This window comes from Rhododendron vialii, chromosome 5a (assembly GCF_030253575.1).
Source record: "Rhododendron vialii isolate Sample 1 chromosome 5a, ASM3025357v1".
NCBI lineage: Eukaryota > Viridiplantae > Streptophyta > Magnoliopsida > Ericales > Ericaceae > Rhododendron > Rhododendron vialii.
In genome coordinates, this window is record NC_080561.1 from 29016871 (window position 1) to 29038053 (window position 21183).

Consider the following 21183-nt stretch of genomic DNA (forward strand, 5'->3'; position numbering starts at 1 on the left):
CGGAGCAGTGATTTTAATGGGAACTCGGTGTAGACCACAACTTTATGGCTCTGGAAATAATGTGGCAATTTTCTAGTTGCTGTCCTTAGTGCTAGGACCAATTTCTCGAGGGGCAAATACCTTGTTTCGGCATCTAACAAAGTTTTGCTCACATAATAAACTGGGATTTGCTCGGATCCCTTATCTCTTAAAAGTACTGCACTTACAGCATGCTCAGAAACAGCTAAGTATAAAATCAGAGACTCACCTGTTTCTGGAGTCGAAAGAAGGGGAGGAGAGGCCAAATACCCCTTCAGATCCTGAAAGGCTTGTTCACATTCTGCTCTCCACTCGAACCGTTCCCTTTTCTTCAATAACTGAAAGAAAGGTCTGCACTTGTCACTTGATCGGCTAATAAATCGATTAAGAGCTGCTGCCATCCCAGTTAAACGTTGGACTTCTTTCGTTGTCCGAGGACTTTCCAGATTCTGTAAGGCTTTTATCTGGTCGGGATTTGCCTCTATTCCCCTTAGAGTTACAAGATGGCCCAAAAACTTTCCAGAGCCGACTCCAAACGCACACTTCGAGGCGTTGAGTTTCAACTTGTATTTCCTCAAAATCTCGAAAGCTTCTCTCAAATCTGCAATATGGCCTTGCCCAGACTTGCTTTTCACCACCATGTCATCTATGTAAACCTCCATAGTTTTGCCGAGCAATTTTTTGAACATGATGGTTGTCAGTCTCTGATACGTTGCCCCTGCATTCTTCAATCCAAAAGGCATGACATTATAACAGTACAACCCTCGTGGTGTAATAAAAGACGTCTTCTCCTGATCCGGCCCAAACATTGCAATTTGATGGTATCCTCGATATGCATCGAGAAAACTCATCCGTCCATATCCCGCTGTTGCATCAACCAACTGGTCAATCCTTGGAAGAGGAAAACTGTCTTTAGGACACGCCTTGTTTAAATCTGTGAAGTCAACACATACGCGCCATTTTCCGTTCTTTTTCTTGACGACAACGGTATTTGATAGCCACTCTGGATAATAAACTTCCCTTATTGCCCTGGCTTCCAACAAGTGATCCACTTCTTCAATTACAGCGTCAACGTGCTGTACGGCTGCCCTTCGTTTCTTTTGAATGACCGGTTTATGCTGTGGATCTATATTCAAATGATGGCAGATTACATCTGCATTCACCCCGGGCATCTCCTCTGGTGTCCAAGCAAATACATCGACATAAGTTTTCAAAAAACTAATCAGTTCGTTCTCTTCCTCTTCTGGCAATGATTCCTCAATTAGAAAGTACCTATCTGGATCAGTCTCTTTGATCAGTGTTTTCTTCAAATCCTCAACCACCCTTTCGGTGGGGTCTTTTCCAATATCCTTAATGGTCGGCAGATCCGGAATTTCCACAGTATTAACATGGTGGGCATTATGGACCCTTTTTATGATGGATACCAAACATTGTTGAGCTACCTTTTGGTTACCTTTAATGTGCTCAATCCCATTGGACCCTGGGAACTTCACCATCTGATGGAAAGTTGAAGAGACTGCCCTCATCTTGTGCAACCATGTTCTCCCTATAATCACGTTATAGGAAGATGGTACATCCACCACTAGGAAGTCGGTTCGTAGCACCACTGTCCCAGCCCGAACAGGCAGGGTTACCTTGCCTAAGGGCCAAACTGCTCCTGCTCCAAATCCGACCAATGGAGTCACTGATTGTACCAAATCTTGTTGTGTGAGTCCCAGTTTCTTAAATGCATCATAGTATAGCACTTCGGTGCAACTCCCTGAATCTACCAGGATTCTTTCCATATCATATTCCCCAACTCGTAGGGTTATGACCAAAGCATCATTATGTGGTACCTGGACTCCTCCCAGATCTTCATCAGTAAAAACTATGCTCTCGTTACTTGCCCTTTCGTTGCGCCCTCTTTTCTTTCCCAACTGCATTACATGTTGGTCATGTTTCACTTGTCTCTGAAGCAATCTCACCTCATTTCTCGTATAAGGTTCGGCTAATCCATGTATCATATGGATTACCCCTTTTGGAATCTGTTCGTAATCCAATTCCATTGCCTTGTCTTTATCCTTGGAATCCTCTTGGATAAACTCTTTAAGGTAACCTCGTGAGACCAAATCATCAAGATGTCGTTTAAACATCTCACAGTCCTCTGTCATGTGACCCCAATCCTTGTGGTAACTGCAATGCTGATTCGTAGCACGTTTTGCATCTTTATTCCCACCAAGAGTTGGGGGCCATTTGAAATATGGTTGATTCTTTATTCGATAAAGAATCCTGTAAATGGGCTCTTTCCAAACCGTGTTTATTGAAAAGAATGACTTGGGATCCGGGGCTTGCTTATCCTTGTACTGCTCTTTCTTTGCCTGCCCATAATCTTTCCTTTCACGATAAGTTTTGGGCTCTGGTTTGTCAGCTTTCCTTATAGGCTCCTTTACTTGCTCGGCGGCCAACTTTCCATCCTCTCGTAGGATGTCATCCTCGTTCCTGGCGTGCTGCTCAATCCTCTCCATTAGTTTTGCCAATGTCTGCACGGGACTCATGTTTAGAGACTTACGCAGTTCCCCCCGAACAGGTAAACCCGTTTTGAACGTGGCTATTGCGTACTCTTCACTACATCCTTCAATTTCGTTGAAGGTTTCCCAGTACTTTTTTGCATAAGTCCTGATCGGCTCGTCCTCTCCTTGTTTCATAAAAGAAAGACTCTCAAAGGTTTTGGGAACTTTCCTGCTCGTTAAGAACCGTGCAGTGAATTCCTCGGCCAACTGCACCCATGTTCGGATGGAGCGTGAGCCCAATTTGTGGAACCAGGACAGAGCAACCTTCCCCAAACTTGACGGGAACATCTTGCACATGATTGCATCATCCCCTTCATGCATGAACATCGCTTGCTGGTAATGCTGTATATGGGCCACGGGATCAGCATCTGTCTCGTAGAGGATGAATGTCCCGTGCTTTACCCTGGTCGGCAATCTAGCCTCCTGTAACTTTTTTGCAAAAGGGGAGGATGCTATATTCTGCAGTGCTTTCCGTGCTGCTTCCCGTGCAGTCATGGCTTCATCCTCCGGTCCTTTCTTGGACCTAATTCGTTCCCAATCGGAATCAGGCCTCTCGTACCTGTCCCTATGATGTTTTCTACTCCCTTCTTCTTCGGGGGTAGAACTCCGACCTCTGCTTCTCCTCTTTCTTGGAGATACCCTCCTTCGCTCGGGTGTTCGGATCCTGCTCCTCCCTTTTCGTGGAGAAGTTTTACGTCGCCTCGGGGTCAGACTTCTGCTTCTGCTCCTCCTTCCTCGCGAAGGAGCCTTTTGATACTGCACCAGAGCGTATTCACTACCTCTAGAATTTCTTCGAGATAGTCCAGAGTCCTCCGGATGTTCTCTGATTTTCTCTAATTCTCTGATCTCATGTTCTCGTTTTTTGATCAAACGAGCATACTCCTCGATTTCTTGTCTCTTCTTATCAAGAACGTCTTCGCTACGGTATATACTCCTGGAGTGTGCAATCGATTCATCCCCTCGATGGGATTTAGTCCTTCTCGTGGACTTCGATGCCGTCTCTCCATCTCTATTTCTGGAGTTGCCATGGATAGTAAGGGGGTGACCCTTACTCGTGGTCCTTCTGTGTCCTCCTTCGGGCTTTCTCGGAGCCCCGGGTGGAGACTTATCCCCTCCTCCAATTAGCACATCCTTCGGGTCGTGTGGCGTTGCTGGCTCTACTTCCACCATGGTCGTATTTCAAAGGGAACTCTTTCGTTTCCCACAGACGGCGCCAATTGTAGGTGGATAAATTCAAGTAGTGCTTTGAACAGCACTGGAATGCAGCGGCTCCACGTGGCTCTTGAACGTAACCCTGATTCGTCAGAGAAACCCTTATCCTGCAAAACAGACAAGGAGTGAGCGCACCTTTGCCTCTCGTGGCAAAGGCCCTCCGATGCCTTTGTTAGTATTTCGTACTAATGATCAAACCCTAATTATCAGTAGGAAAGCAATAAGATTGCAGTGTATTGCGTACCTTTTACCTCTAGGCTTGCTCTGTTTATATAGACATTCGGATGCTTGGTGCCCAAGCATCCCTATTGCCATAGGATTCCCAGCTCGTATAGGAAACCCAGGATATCAAGGACTCTCGTTTCCTTTATCAATTTATGGAAAAGAGTCCTTTTAGGAGTCTTTTCCATTACTGACCGAACATCCCATTCTCATTGGGTATCTTTCTCAGACCCTATATTCTCGGGATCTTATTCCTTAACGGAGTACCACTGTTTCTGGACTCTTCCAGAATGTTCCCTCTATTTCATCATCTGACAGGACCTCTTTCCTTGTTCGGCTGTCTCATAGCCGAACAAATGGTCTGGACCAGTTACTTCACATGTAACTGGTCCTAAGGAAACAATTTGGACCATATCCTTTCTAAGGAGCTCTCCTTCTGTTTGTCTTTTCTTTTGCCGAACAATGTATCTGAACAGTGGCATCACATGTCACTTTCCTTGTATCTGGTCCAATAACGTCTCATGTTATTGTACCGAGAATCGTACAACCTCTCTGGACCATTGACTTCTCATATCAGTGGTCCACAGTGCGTTGACCCTTTGTTGACCATGCTCGGGCTCATTTTGCACCTGTTCGGGAATACCTCCCTACACTGAATATCAAACTGAGTCCTGTGTGATACCACAGTCTCTTTAAGAAAGATTCGCTGCCTACCGTGGGTGTTGTAGGTTGGGTCGGCGACTTCCTCCCAGGGTTGGCTCGGCTAGACCGCAAGCCGTCGGAACACCACCGTCGACCGCCTTGGCGAACTGACTACCACCTGTCTCTCTCTCTCAAAGAACAATATGCTAGAAGGATGTGAGAGCTTGAATTTCCTGATGATTCCTCCAAAATGTGAGCCTCCTTTATATAGAGTGGAGGAGGTAGGAGAGGTGAATGCAGCCATCAATTGCAGAAATGAATTCTGCCATTATGCTGCCATCAAATGCTGGAGATTACAAGAATAATACACCATCATGAGGAGGGTTACGGGAGTTACAGAATCCCACAATTCAATATGTCTATTGATTGTGGTGCGTCCAGATTCAATGAACCCGGAACGAGCACGGTTGCCTCCAGAGACCCTCCGGTAGCCCCGATTTCATTCATCTGAAATTCCGTAAAATTTCCAACAGAAATGAATTGTACTAACCCCTTGCCATTTTTGTTTAAGTTGAATACCAAACTCACACCCTTTAGAATATTTATGCATCTGTATGTTGGATATATAGTAAGTTTGATAAATGGGTGGGCCTTGGTGTTTGTCTGTTGAGTAGACAAAGAAGGAGTTGGGGGTTTGAAAACTCCTGTTTTTTTAGCACTGTGCGCCGAGCAAGGCTTGAACGCATTGGTAGGCGTTTGTTGATAAAATGCGAGCGTGTCAAGGCTTGTAGCACCTAACGTTGAAAGATCAAATGCCGTGAATCTAACTTCTAAATTAGGACAATGCGTGTGACTTAAAAGGAAAAGCCAGAAGGTGATTCGAGGATTTGCCACAACAGAGTGAACTTAACTATTTCCTAACCATGTGACGTGGGAAAAGAAAGAACGAAAGCGATGATACACCAAACCAACTCCATCACACTTGCACTGACCTGACTGACGGTGTAAAGTGTAAACTAAAGCATAAAAGTTGGAGTTAAATATTTCATACCAAAGTACCCAGTATTATAAATTCAAATAAAGACTTTATTAGGACTTTTATTTTTTGGTTCGATGGCGTGAAATTTGAGACAGTCCAGAGTGTTCAGGTTAGTTTACCCACACTTTGATTATTAATTCTCCTCTCCGATCTTGTCAAAAGCAGATTATTCACGCCAGAATTAAAAGATTCACAAAAGATTTCTCTTTTGTGGACTGTTCTCAAGAGGTTGCTAAGTATTAATGACGTATTTTTTTTTTTATAAATAGCAGCTTTTCAAAAAAATTAATGCTGTAAAATTTAAGTTTCTCTTACTCTGAGTAAAACTTACTTTCATCAAAGAGTGGAGTTTATTTTCGGGTTTAAATGCAAAAAGAAAAGGGCTTCAAAGCCTTTACTCAAATTATTTACTTAGTTTTTGTGTAGAAATTAAGTTAATTGAAAAAAGCGTGACAAGGAATGCAAGATTTTCCGGGGGAAAGCTGATTCACCAACCTCACTCAGATTTGGTTATTCATCGCGTACTAGAAATGAAGATGGGATGTTGTTACTTGGACTCGAACCAAGAGAATATTACGGCTCATATAAATGTTAAGTTTATAATTCAAAAAAATATTTTGGCAGGCTTTTTTGCAAAAATTATGGAAAATGGGTCTTCAAATATCAGTAGATTGATAATGATTGTTTACTTCACTCCTGTGACCTGTCTCTTATTTCAACAAGAAAAGGACATGCAAAAATACAAAATTCGTTTTCATTTGGTATTAATTGATTATGAAGTACTCTAATGACAAACTCAAATCTTCGCATAAACATATAAACTTAAGCACAAATTGTTGGTTAGCCTTTGTTCAATTAAGGTTTTTTATTTTTTAAATACTTATTTTTCGTTTTACGAGACATGTCATTTTCTCACAATATATCACTTTTTTTTTTTGATTGGCAAAGGAAAAAAAAAATGTTGGGAGAAGGGGGAAGGGATACCAACCAAGGGTTGGCAACATCCAAATGGGCCAAAGCCCAAAAAATCGAAAAATCAGAGCATGAACCAAACAAAGGTCCAATATTCAACTCAAGAACCCAAAACCTAAAACTAAATTAACCTAAACGCTAACTCTACCGCCCTCTGGCCACCACCGTGGAGATAAAACGAAACCCATCCGAAAATCCAAACTGGTCTATAATGAGATCCACCATAGTACTCCGGAACGAAAGCCTTCAACGCCACCGCCCCCAAGATCACAATGATGACCGCCAAAGGTCGGAACAACCCCCATGGCCGGCCTGAGACAACCTTGTTGAGACCTTCGATCACACCAAAATTGCCCATTATAAGCCCTAGAAACTACCGAGAAGAAGAGCTTTGCATCATTGACCTCCATGTACCACTTTGATCCCGACGCCCTTAGGCCTTCCCGAAGATACCCAGGGTTAAATCGGTTGGGAGTCCAAGCAATACCACCTCCAAACCCTCCACTTCACCCTCACCGTTAAGCCCAAACCGGCTTCCCCAATAGATGGAAACCTATGGGTGAAGCAGAGGGATCCGATCGGAGGTGAGAACAAATGGAAAGTGAATCATCAAAAGAAGAAGAAACGATAGACAAAGAAATCAAATCTAGGAATAGGGGGGAGAAAAAGGAATGGAGGTGAGAGAAGAAGGAAGGGAGGAAGAAGGTAGAGAAACGAGGGCGAGAGAAGTGCTCGGGAGGGAAATAAATACTTATTTTAGTTGGTGGAACACACCCTTAATTGTGTGGGTGTAAATTAATTTACAAGGAGGAAATACCCTTGTGAACATGAATAAAGATTGGGAGACTTAAAGAATCATCCTCAAGTGCCACTCTTCGTAGGTTTTCATCTGGCATTTTTTTTGCACTTATGATTTCATCCTCATTTTTTCATAATACCAAGATTGTCCCTATATTATACGTTATATACTCCCTCCGTCTCAATTTAAGTATCCACTACGGTTCTGCGTGCTGTAAAGACCCGGTATTTTTAATAAATAATAATAATTTCCAAAACAAAAATATTATTTTGCTCGTTGGTTTATTTAATGCGAAAAAAATTATTTATTTCGTCACACCAAATTTTATTCCATAATCGATTGTGCGCGTGCGTATCCGACGAGTTAATTTCTTATTGTGTGCATGAATTTGTCTTGGATCATTTTACCCAAACCTGAATCTAACTAAATCCTAAACTACAATCCTAACCAAACTATTACCAAACCAATACTCCACCAACCATCACCCCACATCTCCTTTTTCCCCTTTTCCAGCCGAAACCCACCCTCTCCTCTGCCATTTGCAGCAACCCCATCCCCATCACTTCCCCTTTTTCTTCTTGTCTTTTCCTTTGTACTCCTTTTATTCCCATTACACACAACACACACACCCACACCACACTCGGCACAGAGAGAGAGAGAGGGAGAGAGAGAGAGAGAGCGAGAGCGAGCTAGCTCTCGGCCAGCCACCACCACACCTCCACCACCGGAGCCACCTGTAGGCATGTAAAAATTCTAGCCTATCACAAATTGCCATGTGTTTCTAGGGCAAGCAAATTGGCCAATCAATTGTTGCCAAGTGTTTGTAAGTCAAAGTCAAAGTTTTATGGACGAGTCAATCAAGTGATGCTAAGTGTCTGTGGTCAAAAGTCAGAGACATGTAAATGGACCAATCAAATGGTGCCACGTGTCAAAATGACACAATTATTATTTTATCAAGTCCGGCCAATCAAATTAGGCTAATTGGTGAATAATAATATATCTCTTTATATATAATTACCTTTTCTAAAATAAGAAGAAAGGAAAGGTAATTATCAAATAATTATTATTCCTTTTTCAACAAAGGAAATAAATAAAGAGATTAATAAGGAAGGTTAGGGTTGGAGTCTTCACCCAAATCGTTATAAATAGAGGTGTTCCCTCTCATATTTTTTCCCATCTGCACATTGAAGCAAAAAGCTCCAGAGCTCTGAAGATCAAAGCCTTCAAGTCCTTCAGAATTCTTCAAGTGTGCATCCAACAAGAAGGTTCTTCGAATCGAAGCCTCAAAGCCTCGAAGAACATTCAACCCAAGTTATCAACTTCTTCGCAAATCACGGAGAAGATTCTGCCATTTGATTTGAGATCAAGCACAAAGCCCTCGTTTCAACAATCGAAGAGAAGAATCAGAAGACTTTATTTTCTTTGATTAGAAAATAGATCAGAGATTGTAAACCCTAATATCATACATCAATAAAATTGACTCTTGTTCAACATTTTTTCGTCTTTTTCGCAGACTCGAAATTTGTGTTCAACAGATTTTGGCACGCCCGGTGGGACAATCTCTACTTCTCATCTATTCTCTTCAACAAATCAACAAATCAAGCAAACTCTCAATGGCCGCTAAGAAGAACAGTTCCAAGGCTTCAAAGGCTCCTAAGAACAACAGTTCAAAGGCCCTTCAAGCTTAGGTTGTACATTTCAAGTCTTCAACCATTGCAAATCCTGGCTCTGGATCTCATGCTAGAAGTGGTGGTCCAATAACTCGAAGCAAGTCAAAGGCTGCAGCTCAAGCATATGCACAAGCCTCGCTTCTATCTAAACCAAACTCTGCCGTTAATGCTGATCTACCGAAAGCATCGCTAACCTTCACAAGCTCACCAAAAGGGAAGGAAGGCATCTTTACCATGGAGGCAGCAAAAGACATGGCAACCATCATTGAGAATCCCATTGTTTATCTTCCCATGCTTCATGAGTCTGCTTCAGAAATTCAGAAGAACACGGAAGAAGGCTATTCATGCAGTTCTGACTCCACCTCTTCTTGAAGCACTCCTTTGTCAAACCTCAATGCCTTTACCAAGTCTGGCAGTTCTTCAATCATGGATGTTGTGACGATAAATGCGGTCAATCTAGAAGAGCAGGTTGCTTCCTTGGCCAAAGCAATTGAAGGATTGTCAAAAACCGTAGAAGAGCGCGATTTAGAAATTGCCTTCCTTAAGAACAAAATAGAAACTATGGGGGATTCAAGTCAAATTGGGTCTTCAAACAAACAGAAGGAGGTACCAAAAGAATTTTTGCTTTCTGGTGATGGTTCAATTCCCATGGACCAGTAGAAGGATTTCATTTTAGGCACTATCAAGCAAAAGTACGATGAGGCATCGAAGTCTTCTTCTATTTATGCTAAGCCTTATACTCGAAGGATCGACCTTTTGAGGATGCCTGTTGGCTACCAACCACCAAAGTTTCAACAATTCGAGGGCAAAGGCAATCCGAAGCAGCACATTGCTCACTTTGTGGAAACATGCAGCAATGCTGGAACTGATGGTATCTTCTCGTCAAGCAGTTTGTTCGAACGCTCAAAGGCAATGCTTTCGACTGGTATTGTGACTTTGAGCCCACCACGATTGACAATTGGGAGCAACTGGAACAAGAATTTCTTAACCGTTTCTACAGCACTCGCCGTATTGTTAGTATGTTCAAGCTTACGAATGCTCGCCAATGGAAGGATGAGCTTGTCATTCATTACATCAATAGATGGCGGCACTTGAGTCTAAACTGCAAGGATAGGCTATCTGAAACTTTTGGAATCGAGATGTGCATCAAAGGCATGCAGTGGGATCTACAATACATTCTTCAAGGAATCCTGCCTAAAACCTTCGAAGAATTGGCTACTAAAGCTCATGACATGGAGCTCACCATCATGGCAAATGGAAGACAAGGGCTACCAGTGCAAGACTCTCGCAGAGCGCAAGATTCTCGCACCGTAGGAAGCAAGCCAGATATTCGCAAAGGGGGCAAATTTCTAGTCAAAGAAGGAAAGAAGGAATCCATGGCTGTGAATGCTGCACCATTCAAGATCTCTACTAAACCCAAAGAAAAGCAAGTAGAGAGGTCCACTCCGCCGCAAATGAAGGAGAGGAAAAGACTCACGTTGAAGGAGATGCAAGAAAAGGTGTATCCTTTCCCCGATTCAGAGGTCCCTTCAATGTTTGATCAACTGTTAGATCTGAAACTCATTGAGCTCCCGGAGATGAAGCGACCTGAGGAAGCTAACAAAGTTAATGATCCAAACTACTGCAAATACCATCGTTTGGTTAGTCACCCAACCCAACGATGCTTTATCTTCAAAGAAAAGGTATTGGAGCTCGCTAGCCAAGGAAAGATCGTCTTGGAAGAAGAAAAGGAAAATGTAGCTACAAATCAAATTGTGGCTATTCAACAAGACGAAACTTAACAGCCTGAAGTGCCACAAAGTGTGAAGATGCAATTTGGGTCGTTCGATCCAATTGAGGTAGTGCGATGTCATTCTGTTCAACAGTTTGGGGGCAGCATCTGTGCCAAGGCAAAAGTAGATGACAAGGATGGCGAAGGATGGACGCTTGTTACTCGCAGAAAAAAGAAGTGCGAGCCAAGAGCAAAGCATCCTCAATCCGTGGCCCCAAAGCCTAGTATCAAAAGGAGGCATACAAGAAGGCAACAAAGAAGGAAGAAGCTGAAGAAAATAGCTTCAAACTTGCAAGAAGACATCCCCGTCCAAAGACTACGCACTCCATTTACTTTATGGGACTTCTTACCCGAGTCAATTCGCAACACCAGTCTTTTTGAAGCTTCATGCAATACTGTGAGTTGTGAAGAAACTGAAGAGACAGAACTAGAGTCGCCTCCTGCATATAAGCACTCTCCAATCCATCTTGGCTCTACCATTTGTGCCAAAGATTGCTCTGCTTGCGTTAGAGCCATTACACTCTCCGACAAAGATTTATTGCTTGGCGCAACTCCACATAATCGTCTGCTTTTTGTCTCTGGATACATGTGCAAACAAAGAGTCAATAGGATGCTCCTGGACGGCGGATCTGCGGTCAACATCTTGCCTCTTCATACCCTGAAGGAACTTGGTATCTCTATGGAAGAACTAGCACCTAGTCGTCTCATGATCCAAGGATTCAATCAAGGGGGGCAAAGAGCCGTTGGCATCATTCGTCTGGATCTAGTCATCGATGATATGACTTCAAGCGCACTGCTCCATGTCATTGATGCCAAAACCTCTTACAATGTGTTGCTAGGGCGGCCGTGGCTCCATGAGAATGGCGTTGTCCCATCAACCCTCTATCAATGCTTCAAGTACTGCAAAGATGGTGTGACAAAGAAGGTGGTAGCCTATGACAAACCCTTTAGCGAGGCTGAATCCCATTTTGCTGATGCTAAATTCTAATTGGCAAACATGGTGTTGACAGAATTAGTGCCAGCTGCCTCCTCATCAAGTTACAAACCCTCTGAAGCTAATGACCTTCAAATTGGTAAAACCAACATTCTTACTAAGGCAAAGAAGGAAAATGGTCAAGGTAGCCAGCATCACGTGGAAGATCCTTCAAAGAAGAAAGGCACGCCAACACTTTGTTATGTACCAAAGTTGCAAAAAAATGAAGAGTCGACCTTGAAAGGATTAACACTCCCAGTCACTGACCTTGACGAAGCAAAGGTTGCTCCACCCCTGAAAGGATTCATTCGTGCCACACATGGCCCTCAAGTGGAGCATGAATACCTGCCTTCACAGAGGACAAATGGCTTCGATCCCAATGCCTACAAGCTATTCGCAAAGGCTGGACATAATCCAAAAGGTTCAACCACTCTAGGGAGACTTTTGCCTTAAGTGACTAGCGAAAAGATACATGGCTTGAACCCGACTCAGAAAATGCTCAAGCAAAAGGGATATTCTATCAAGGAGTCCCAAACAGGCCTTGGATACATTGCACCTGTTCCTGCTCGCATTTTCATAAAGAAGTCGAGCAACAACCACATTACGGCAGAAGAATGTACTTCAACACCAAAGGCATCGGTCTTCAATCGCTTGAGTGCTTCGAAATCAAAAAGGTCAGTCTTTGACAGATTGACTCCTCAAGAAGAAGTTGTCTTACCAACCCCCACGAGAGGACCCATTCAAGACAGATTAGGGCCACAAAGCAAGAGCTCTACACATTCTGTCTCGTGCAAGTCTATCCAAAGTAGATTGGGTCTACCAAATGAGATATCTTCGACAAACGCTCCACGAAAGTCTGTCCAAAGTCAATTGGGTGTTTCAAGCAGTGCCATCGAGAAGGTTTCAAAACGGAGGACTGCTCTTTTGTCAGAAGATGACAAGAAATTGAAGAGTAAAATACATTCTCGCATGAAGCGTCAAACTACTCTCATTGTGGCAACTGATGATGCATTGCTAAGAGTAAGGCGACAAACTGTGGTGCTGACCAAAGTGCCTTCTAAGGAATTGGATCGTTGTCTCGATGAAGAGTCTACCACTTCTTCCTTCCATATCACGGCAACTTGTAATGAAATTCAAGTAGAAAAAGATGCTGAAGATGCTCCACCAGAGTTAGAAGAAGGAGTGAGGTCCACTATCGACGATCTAAAGGAGATCAATGTAGGGACTGAAGATGACCCGCAACCAACTTACATCAGCACTTTACTCACCCTTGAAGAAGAAATTGCATACACTGAGCTTCTACGTGAGTATAGGGACGTCTTCGCTTGGAGTTATAAGAAGATGCCTGGATTAGACCCAAGAGTCGCAGTCCATCATCTAGCGGTAAAGCATGGCGTCCGACCTATCAAGCAATCTCAAAGACGCTTCCGACCAGATTTGGTCCTTAAAATCGAAGTAGAGATCAATAAACTCATCAAAGCTGGTTTCATTCGAGAAGTCAAATACCCTACTTGGATTTCAAGCATCGTCCCAGTGAAGAAGAAGAATGGGCAAATCCGAGTGTGTGAGGACTTTTGTGATTTGAACAACGCATGTCCGAAAGATGACTTTCCACTCCCTATACTAAAGCTCATGGTTGATGCCATTACTGGATGTAAGGGGAAAAAATCTGCTTATTATTCTTTCAACATCTCCTGAGATCAATGTGCATGTCTTCTTGCCGGAACCCTAGTTCGTCGTCGGAACCCTAATCTACAAAACAGACAAGGGGTGAGTGCACTTTTGCCTCTCGTGGCAAAGGCCCTCCGATGCTTAAGTTAGTATCACGTACTAGCAGAGAAACCCTAATTATCAGTAGGAAATATCGCATAATGCAACGTATTGCGTACCTCGCTTCGTGGGTGTTACTTCTTATTTATAGATGTAGACTTACTTATCCTCCAAGTCTCCTTTTCTGCCTAAGATTCCAACATCATTAGGAACCCTGGCCCATATGGAATTCCCTCCCATATGGTAACTCAATTATAATCCCTTTATTCATGGGACACTTGCCTATCACGTAGGATTTCCTTTCTAGAACCTTCTGGAACAGCGATCCAGATAGAGTTGGTCCAATGTACATTGGCGGTGTACAATTACTACGGTGCACCTGTACCACGTGTTAGGCTAACTCATTGAACAATATCATGTGTTCGGCCATACCAACGAGCACCTTTATGTGGTGCAGCCGACACTATTCAGCGTCACTGCCTAGCAACCTCAGGTGTTGCACACCTGTTCAGCATCATGTCCTAGCACCCTCTGCCTACCAGCACACCTGTTAGGCATCATTGTCGAACACCCTCTGCCTATCAGCGCACCTGTTAGGCATTATTACCAAGCACCTTCACATGGGGCCGCCTACCAGCGCACCTGTTAGGCATTATTACCTAGCACCTTCACATGGTGCCGCCTACCAGCACACCTGTTAGGCATCATTACCGAACAGACTACCTGGACCAGGGACTTCACATGTCACTGGTCCCTGTCAATCACTTGAACCAATGACTTCACATATCACTGGTCCATATCGCCGAACAGAATACTTGGACCAGTAACTCCGTGTGTTACTGCTCCGTTAACAATCTCCTGGTTCAATAACTTCTCATGTTTTACTGGATCTTGACTCTGTACAGTCTTTCTGGACCAATGGTTTCTCATGTCATTGGTCCATATTGCCGACCACCGTCTTGCACGGCGACTGTCTCTATTGTACTTATACCATGGTCCTACGTACCACGTGTTCAAGCCTGTACGGGAATAACCCCCTACAATTGCTCCCCAGCTTTATTTGCCATTTTTAACTCGAAATGATGAGCAAAGCTTCCTTATAACCGAGCAAAAAATCACTTTGCTCGTTATTTGCTCAATCCCAAACACAAATTCGGTGCAACTTTCATCATCAAGCCAGGCAAAACGTCTCATCGTTTAGGCTGGACAAGGTTTTCTTGCCCTTTTTACAAGTGGCGCAATTCATATTGGCCACAGTAAACGTGAATGGACACCCTTCAGGGAACGGAACGCCCAAACGACGTCTAGGGTGACGTTTCACATATGCCACCCCTTCTTATTTAGGGTATATTTGTGTTTTTCGTCCCATTTCAAACCCTCATCTTGCTTGCTAAGTCCTCCTCTGTAAAAGGAAGAAAGGCAATTCCCATTATTGAAGCATTGCTCATCGTCTCAAGAACCTTCCTTTTTGCACCAAGTTGACTCAATCTTAACTTCGTAAGACTTTGTTTATGCCTGGGAATTCTCTGGCTATACATGTTGCCATCTGCTAAGTTCATTCGTTTTTCACAATTTCCCAGTATTTGATTATTGCTTTGGCCCAAAGTTTTTTCGTACTCAGGGAATTCCTAGCAATGTTCACTACTTTAGAAGTACTCGTACTCATTCCAATTCTCGGCCGAACATGGCCGTTTCGGTTATTACTCAATGCCAAGACCTAAGTGCGTTTGCACTTGATTTAGGTCTTATATGTTGCCAAGGCCTAGGTTTCCTTTGCACCTGGCCTATCTCGGGTTCAGCTCGTAGCCAAGGCTTAAGTTTGCTTGGACTTTGTCGATTTTGGCATTCCTCACTATCCTGGCCTAAGCATACTTGCTTTTAGCCAATCCACTGTTGTGCCTAGGTCTATGTCGTACCTAGCTTATCTCAGGCCTTACTCGTATCGGAGTAATGTTCACTTCTCAGGCCCCAAACTTCTTCGTGCTTGGGCCTTTATCTGACAATCTTCTATTGTCATGATTCAAGCATTGTTCGCTACTCGGGCCTTAAACCTCTTCACGTTCGGGTCTTAGTTTGTGCACGATGCACCCATATCCTAGGTTGTTTTGTACTTAGTTATATTCTGACATTTTTCACTATAAAGACTAGGTGTATTTACACCTAGCCATTTTTAGAGCAATATTGACTGCTCGGGGCTTAAGCGCATGCATGCTTAGAGCCACTTACGTATACTAATGATGTTATTGCTTAGAGCAACGTTCACCGCTCAAACCCCAAACCTCTCCGTACTGGGGTCTACTTTTGACATTCTTTGTTGTCATAGTTCAGGTTTATTCGTACCTATTTTCAATTTAGCTTGTAGTCACCCAAGTTTTCGTGCTTGGTTACTTTTCAATTCTAGGCACTTAACTCTGCCTTTGTTTATGCTCGACATAGCCAAATACAATGAAGTTTTTTCGTACTTGTACTGTTTGAGCCTATCCATGTCGGCGAATCATCTAAGTTCATTCGTGCTTAGGTAGCAGCCTAAGTGCATTCATACTTGGATTTTCTCAGCATTATCCGGTGCTGTCGGACTAAGTGTATTCGCACTTAGCCAAATCTCAACATTGTTCGTTGCTTTTTGCGAGGCAAATTTCCTTTAATCGCCTTTTGCTAGCCCTATTCGCGGCCAAGTTCTTTCACACTCGGTAGATACTTAGCAATCTTTATTGCTCTAGCATAACTGTTTTAGTCATTATCCAAGCTTATTCACACTTGGTATGCCTAAGTATATGCATACTTAGGTTTTGCTCGTACTTGTTCAAACTCGGTGAACTATCTAAGTTTGTCCGTACTTAGCTTCCTTTTAGTATTATTCATTTCTTTTGGCCTAAGTGTCTTCCTACTTAGCCAACCGTTGCTTTTGGACTAAGTGTATTCATACTCAACAAGTCTTCAGCAATATTCGTTGCTATAACCTAAGTTTTCTCGCACTTAGCAATATTCTGAGTTCAATCATACTCGATTGGATTTCGGCACCCTTCATGGTCTTGGCCGAAGTTTATTCGCACTGAGCCGGATTCTGAGTTTGATCGTGTTCAACAAATATTTCTGATGAATGCTTTTGCTCCCCAGCATGGAGGCAAAGTGTCCTTAGCATGTTCTTGCCAGGACCTCTTACTAAGTAATCCCATTACTTGACATTATTTTGACTGATGGCCTTTCATGGCCAAAGTATACCGTGCTCGGATGCCGATCGTAGCTGCCCAAATTTCATGTGAGCTTATTAAGTTTTTCATACTTATCAATCTTATGTATCTCATACATAAGGTTAAGTTTTTCATTCTTAGCTACCTCTGTGCCTAAGTGTTTCATACTTGGAAACTCTCAAGCATAGTCAACGGTCGCGCATGACTCAATCTCCTGCTTGTTCATGCACATATAACTAAGTGTTATTAGTAAACCGTTCTATGCGCATTCGAGCATAAACGTAAATGTTTCATACTTAGCAAGTTCCTAAGTTTCTCATACTTAATATTGTTGTGCTTACATGCACACACCCTAGTTTCGTGTGTTTGTTCATACACATCTAAGCATTCGTACTTAGTCGGGTTTGTGTGTTTCTTCGTACACCTCAACCATACTCAATCCTTACCAGATTTATTTATGAACCTAGGCCTTTCGTGCCTGGCCAATTTCGTGTGTTCATTCATACACAGTTTTTGTACTGTGCTTGCTCGCCTAAGCGTTTGGCAAACTTGTGTGTTTATTCGTACACAGTTAAGTATTTCATACTTTAACAAATTTGCGTGTTTGCTTGTACACGTCTAAGTTTCTCACATCTCTAAGTTTTTTATACTTAGCAAATTTGTGCGCTTGTTCGTACGCGCCTAAGTTTTTTTGACTTAGCTATTATTTCGTATATAGTATGGTATACCCAACCACTACTCCCCAATATGGGAACGAAAAGTTCCTTTCTTTTTGGAACCATATTCGATCATAGTTAACACAATCAAACTCAATTGTCATTATCAAAAAAGAGAATTTTATTCGTAACTTAAACTCAAAGGAATGTTATTCAACCTTTGCAACTAACTTGTAGTTTAAAAACATAACAAATGAATTTTATTCGTAACTCCCCATCATCACATAATGTTTATTGCTTAAGCCTTAGTGTCTTCGTACTTAGCCATATTCTAAGTTTGTTCATACCCAATCAATCTTTGGCACTACTCATTGCCATGGCCAAAGATTATTCACATCTAGCCAAATTTTGAGTTTGATCGTACTCAATCGGACTTGGGCATTACTCATTGCCATGGCTTAAGTTTATTCACACTTAACCAAATTCTGAGTTTAATCGTACTCAATCAAATTTCGGCATTATTCATTGCCATGGCCTAAGTTATTCATACTTAGCCAATTTCTGAGTTTGATCGTACTCAATCGAATTTTGGCATTATTCATTGCCATGGCTTAAGTTTATTCACACTTGACCAAATTCTGAGTTTAATCGTACTCAATCAAATTTCAGCATTATTCATTGCCATGGCCTAAGTTTATTCATACTTAGCCAAATTCTGAGTTTAATTGTACTCAATCAAATTTCGGTATTATTCATTGCCATGGCCTAAGTTTATTCATACTTAGCCAATTTCTGAGTTTGATCGTACTCAATCGGATTTAGACATCATTCATTGCCATGGCCTAAGTTTATTCATACTTAGCCAAATTTGAAGTATGATCGTGCTCGATCGGATTTAGGCATCGTTCATTGCCATGGCTTAAGTATATTCATACTTATCCAAGTTTTGAGTTTTTTCGTACTCATTTGTATCTTAAGCTTCTCATACTTTGTTCGGTTCTCAAGTTTCTTTCTTAAGTCATATTCGTACTTAAACTTGAAAAACAACAAGTTTTCAAATTTCATTTTTATTGCTTCATTCCAAGTTTATTCATATTTGGATGCACACTCTCCTTGCTCCCCAGTATGGAGGCAAATTAAGTGACTTTGGGTCCATACTTAGCTTATTCGGGCTAGGACCAAACACAAATAAAATTTTCATAATTATGTCACAAAGCCACTCGTAGCTAAATACTTTCTATGGAATTCTGATCATAATTCCCCCATAGCAACTCGTAGCTAATAAATCACAATAAGCAATAGTTTCTACGGAATTCTATTCATAATTCTCCTATAGCAACTCATAGCTAAAATATAAATTACAATAAGTAATTCCACTACTTATCTGTATATTCCATGGCATTGGCATTGGATTCCCATCCGAGACTTTGAGGCGATAAGCTTCAATCTCAGCTATCTCTGTAACCTTGTATGGTCTCTCCCAGTTCAGACCAAGCTTCCCATTCATGGGATCTCATGTGAAAACTTCCTATGTTTCTCAGCCTTCAGTACTTTGGGCACTTCGTAGCCCGACAAACAAGGCTTCGTATTTATTCAAAGCACTGAGCTTTTAGCTGAACAACTAGCTCTAGCATCAGACCCTTAGAAGAGCATATCATAATTCATGCTCCTGAATCCTGGACTGTAAAAATATAATTTTCACTCCTCTTAATCCTGCTCAGTGGATTCCTTCTTACATCATAATTCCTCCCTCGTGGGTTTATTACGAGCGCAACGTTGTGCAGCAACTATACACTTTCCAGGTTTCTGCTCGTAAAGGGCTCGGATCTTCGGTTCGTCGCCTATTCAAGCACTACTTGAATTCTCCACCTTTCGTAGGCATCTCTATAAGTCTCTAATTTCTTGCTCTCGTTTTTCATACACCAAGCAATTTCTTCAATATCACATTCTCTCTTTGAGACCCTTCGCAGTCTCGAGAACATTCTGATCGCCTAACAAACTTAGACCGATTTTCCTAATCATCTAACAAATTCAGATAGGCCTTCGAGAGCACCTAACGAATGTGTACTGCTCTGCTCGATTGCCTAAAAAACTTAGATAACTCCGTGCAGTTGCATAACAGATTTAAACTGTTCCACCCAATCGATTAACAGATATTCAGACATCACTGTGTTGATGCCGAGCAGATTCAAACTGCTCCTTATGATTGCCTGGCAGATTTGAACTGCTCTGCACGATCACCTAGCAGATTCAAACTGCGCTGTGCTGATGCCGAGGAGATTCAAACTGTTCCTTAAGATTGCCTAGCAGGTTCAGACTGCGTTGTTGCCTAGCTGATTCAAACTGCGCTGCGCTGATGTCGAGCAGATTCAGACTGCTCTTTAAGACTGCCTAGCAGATTCAGACTGTGCTGTTGCCTAGCAGATTCAAACTGCACTGTGCTGATGCCGAGCAGATTCAAACTGCTCCTTATGATTGCCTTGCAGATTTGAACTGCTCTGCGCGATCACCTAGCAGATTCAAACTGCGCTGTGCTGATGCCGAGCAGATTTAGATTGCTCTTTAAGATTGCCTAGCAAGTTCAGACTACATTGTTGCCTAGCAGATTCAAACTGCGCTGCGCTGATGTCGAGCAGATTCAGACTACTCCTTACGATTGCCTTGCAAATTTGAACTACTCTGCGCGATCACCTAGCAGATTCAAACTGCGCTGTGTTGATGCCGAGTAGATTCAGACTGCTCCTTAAGATTGCCTAGCAGGTTCAAACTGCGTTGTTGCCTAGCAGATTCAAACTGTGCTGCGCTGATGTCAAGCAGATTCAGACTGCTCCTTACGATTGCCTGGCAGATTTGAACTGCTCTCCGCGATCACCTAGCAGATTCAAACTGCTTTATGCGGACTCCTAACAGGTACAGGTTGCTCTTCGCGATTGGATAGCAAATTCGGATTGCTCTGCGCAATCGCCTAGCAAATTCTAATACGCCTTTGTGGCTGACTAACAAGATCAAATCGCTCTTCGCAATCACCTTGGCGATTTGGACTACTTTGACTTCCATCTCAGCATCTTGATGTGCTCCCCCAATCCTAGGAGCATACAATACTGAAGGACTTGCTCATAGCCCTACTCAGTGCTTTCTTCGGAGCACTAGAAAAATGTGTCCTCTCATTATCCCTCTTGGATCATCCTCCATTCGTGGAGTCTTTACGCTTTTAGAAAACATTGTTGATCTCAGAGAATTACTCCGTTTCCCACAGACGGCGCCAATTGTAAGGGGAAAAAATCTACTTATTATTCTTTCAACATCTCCTGAGATCAATGTGCATGCCTTCTTGCCGGAACCCTAGTTCGTCGTCGGAACCCTAATCTACAAAACAGACAAGGGGTGAGTGCACTTTTGCCTCTCGTGGCAAAGGCCCTCCGATGCTTAAGTTAGTATCACGTACTAGCAGAGAAACCCTAATTATCAGTAGGAAATATCGCATAATGCAACGTATTGCGTACCTCGCTTCGTGGGTGTTACTTCTTATTTATAGATGTAGACTTACTTGTCCTCCAAGTCTCCTTTTCTGCCTAAGATTCCAACATCATTAGGAACCCTGGCCCATATGGAATTCCCTCCCATATGGTAACTCAATTATAATCCCTTTATTCATGGGACACTTGCCTATCACGTAGGATTTCCTTTCTAGAACCTTCT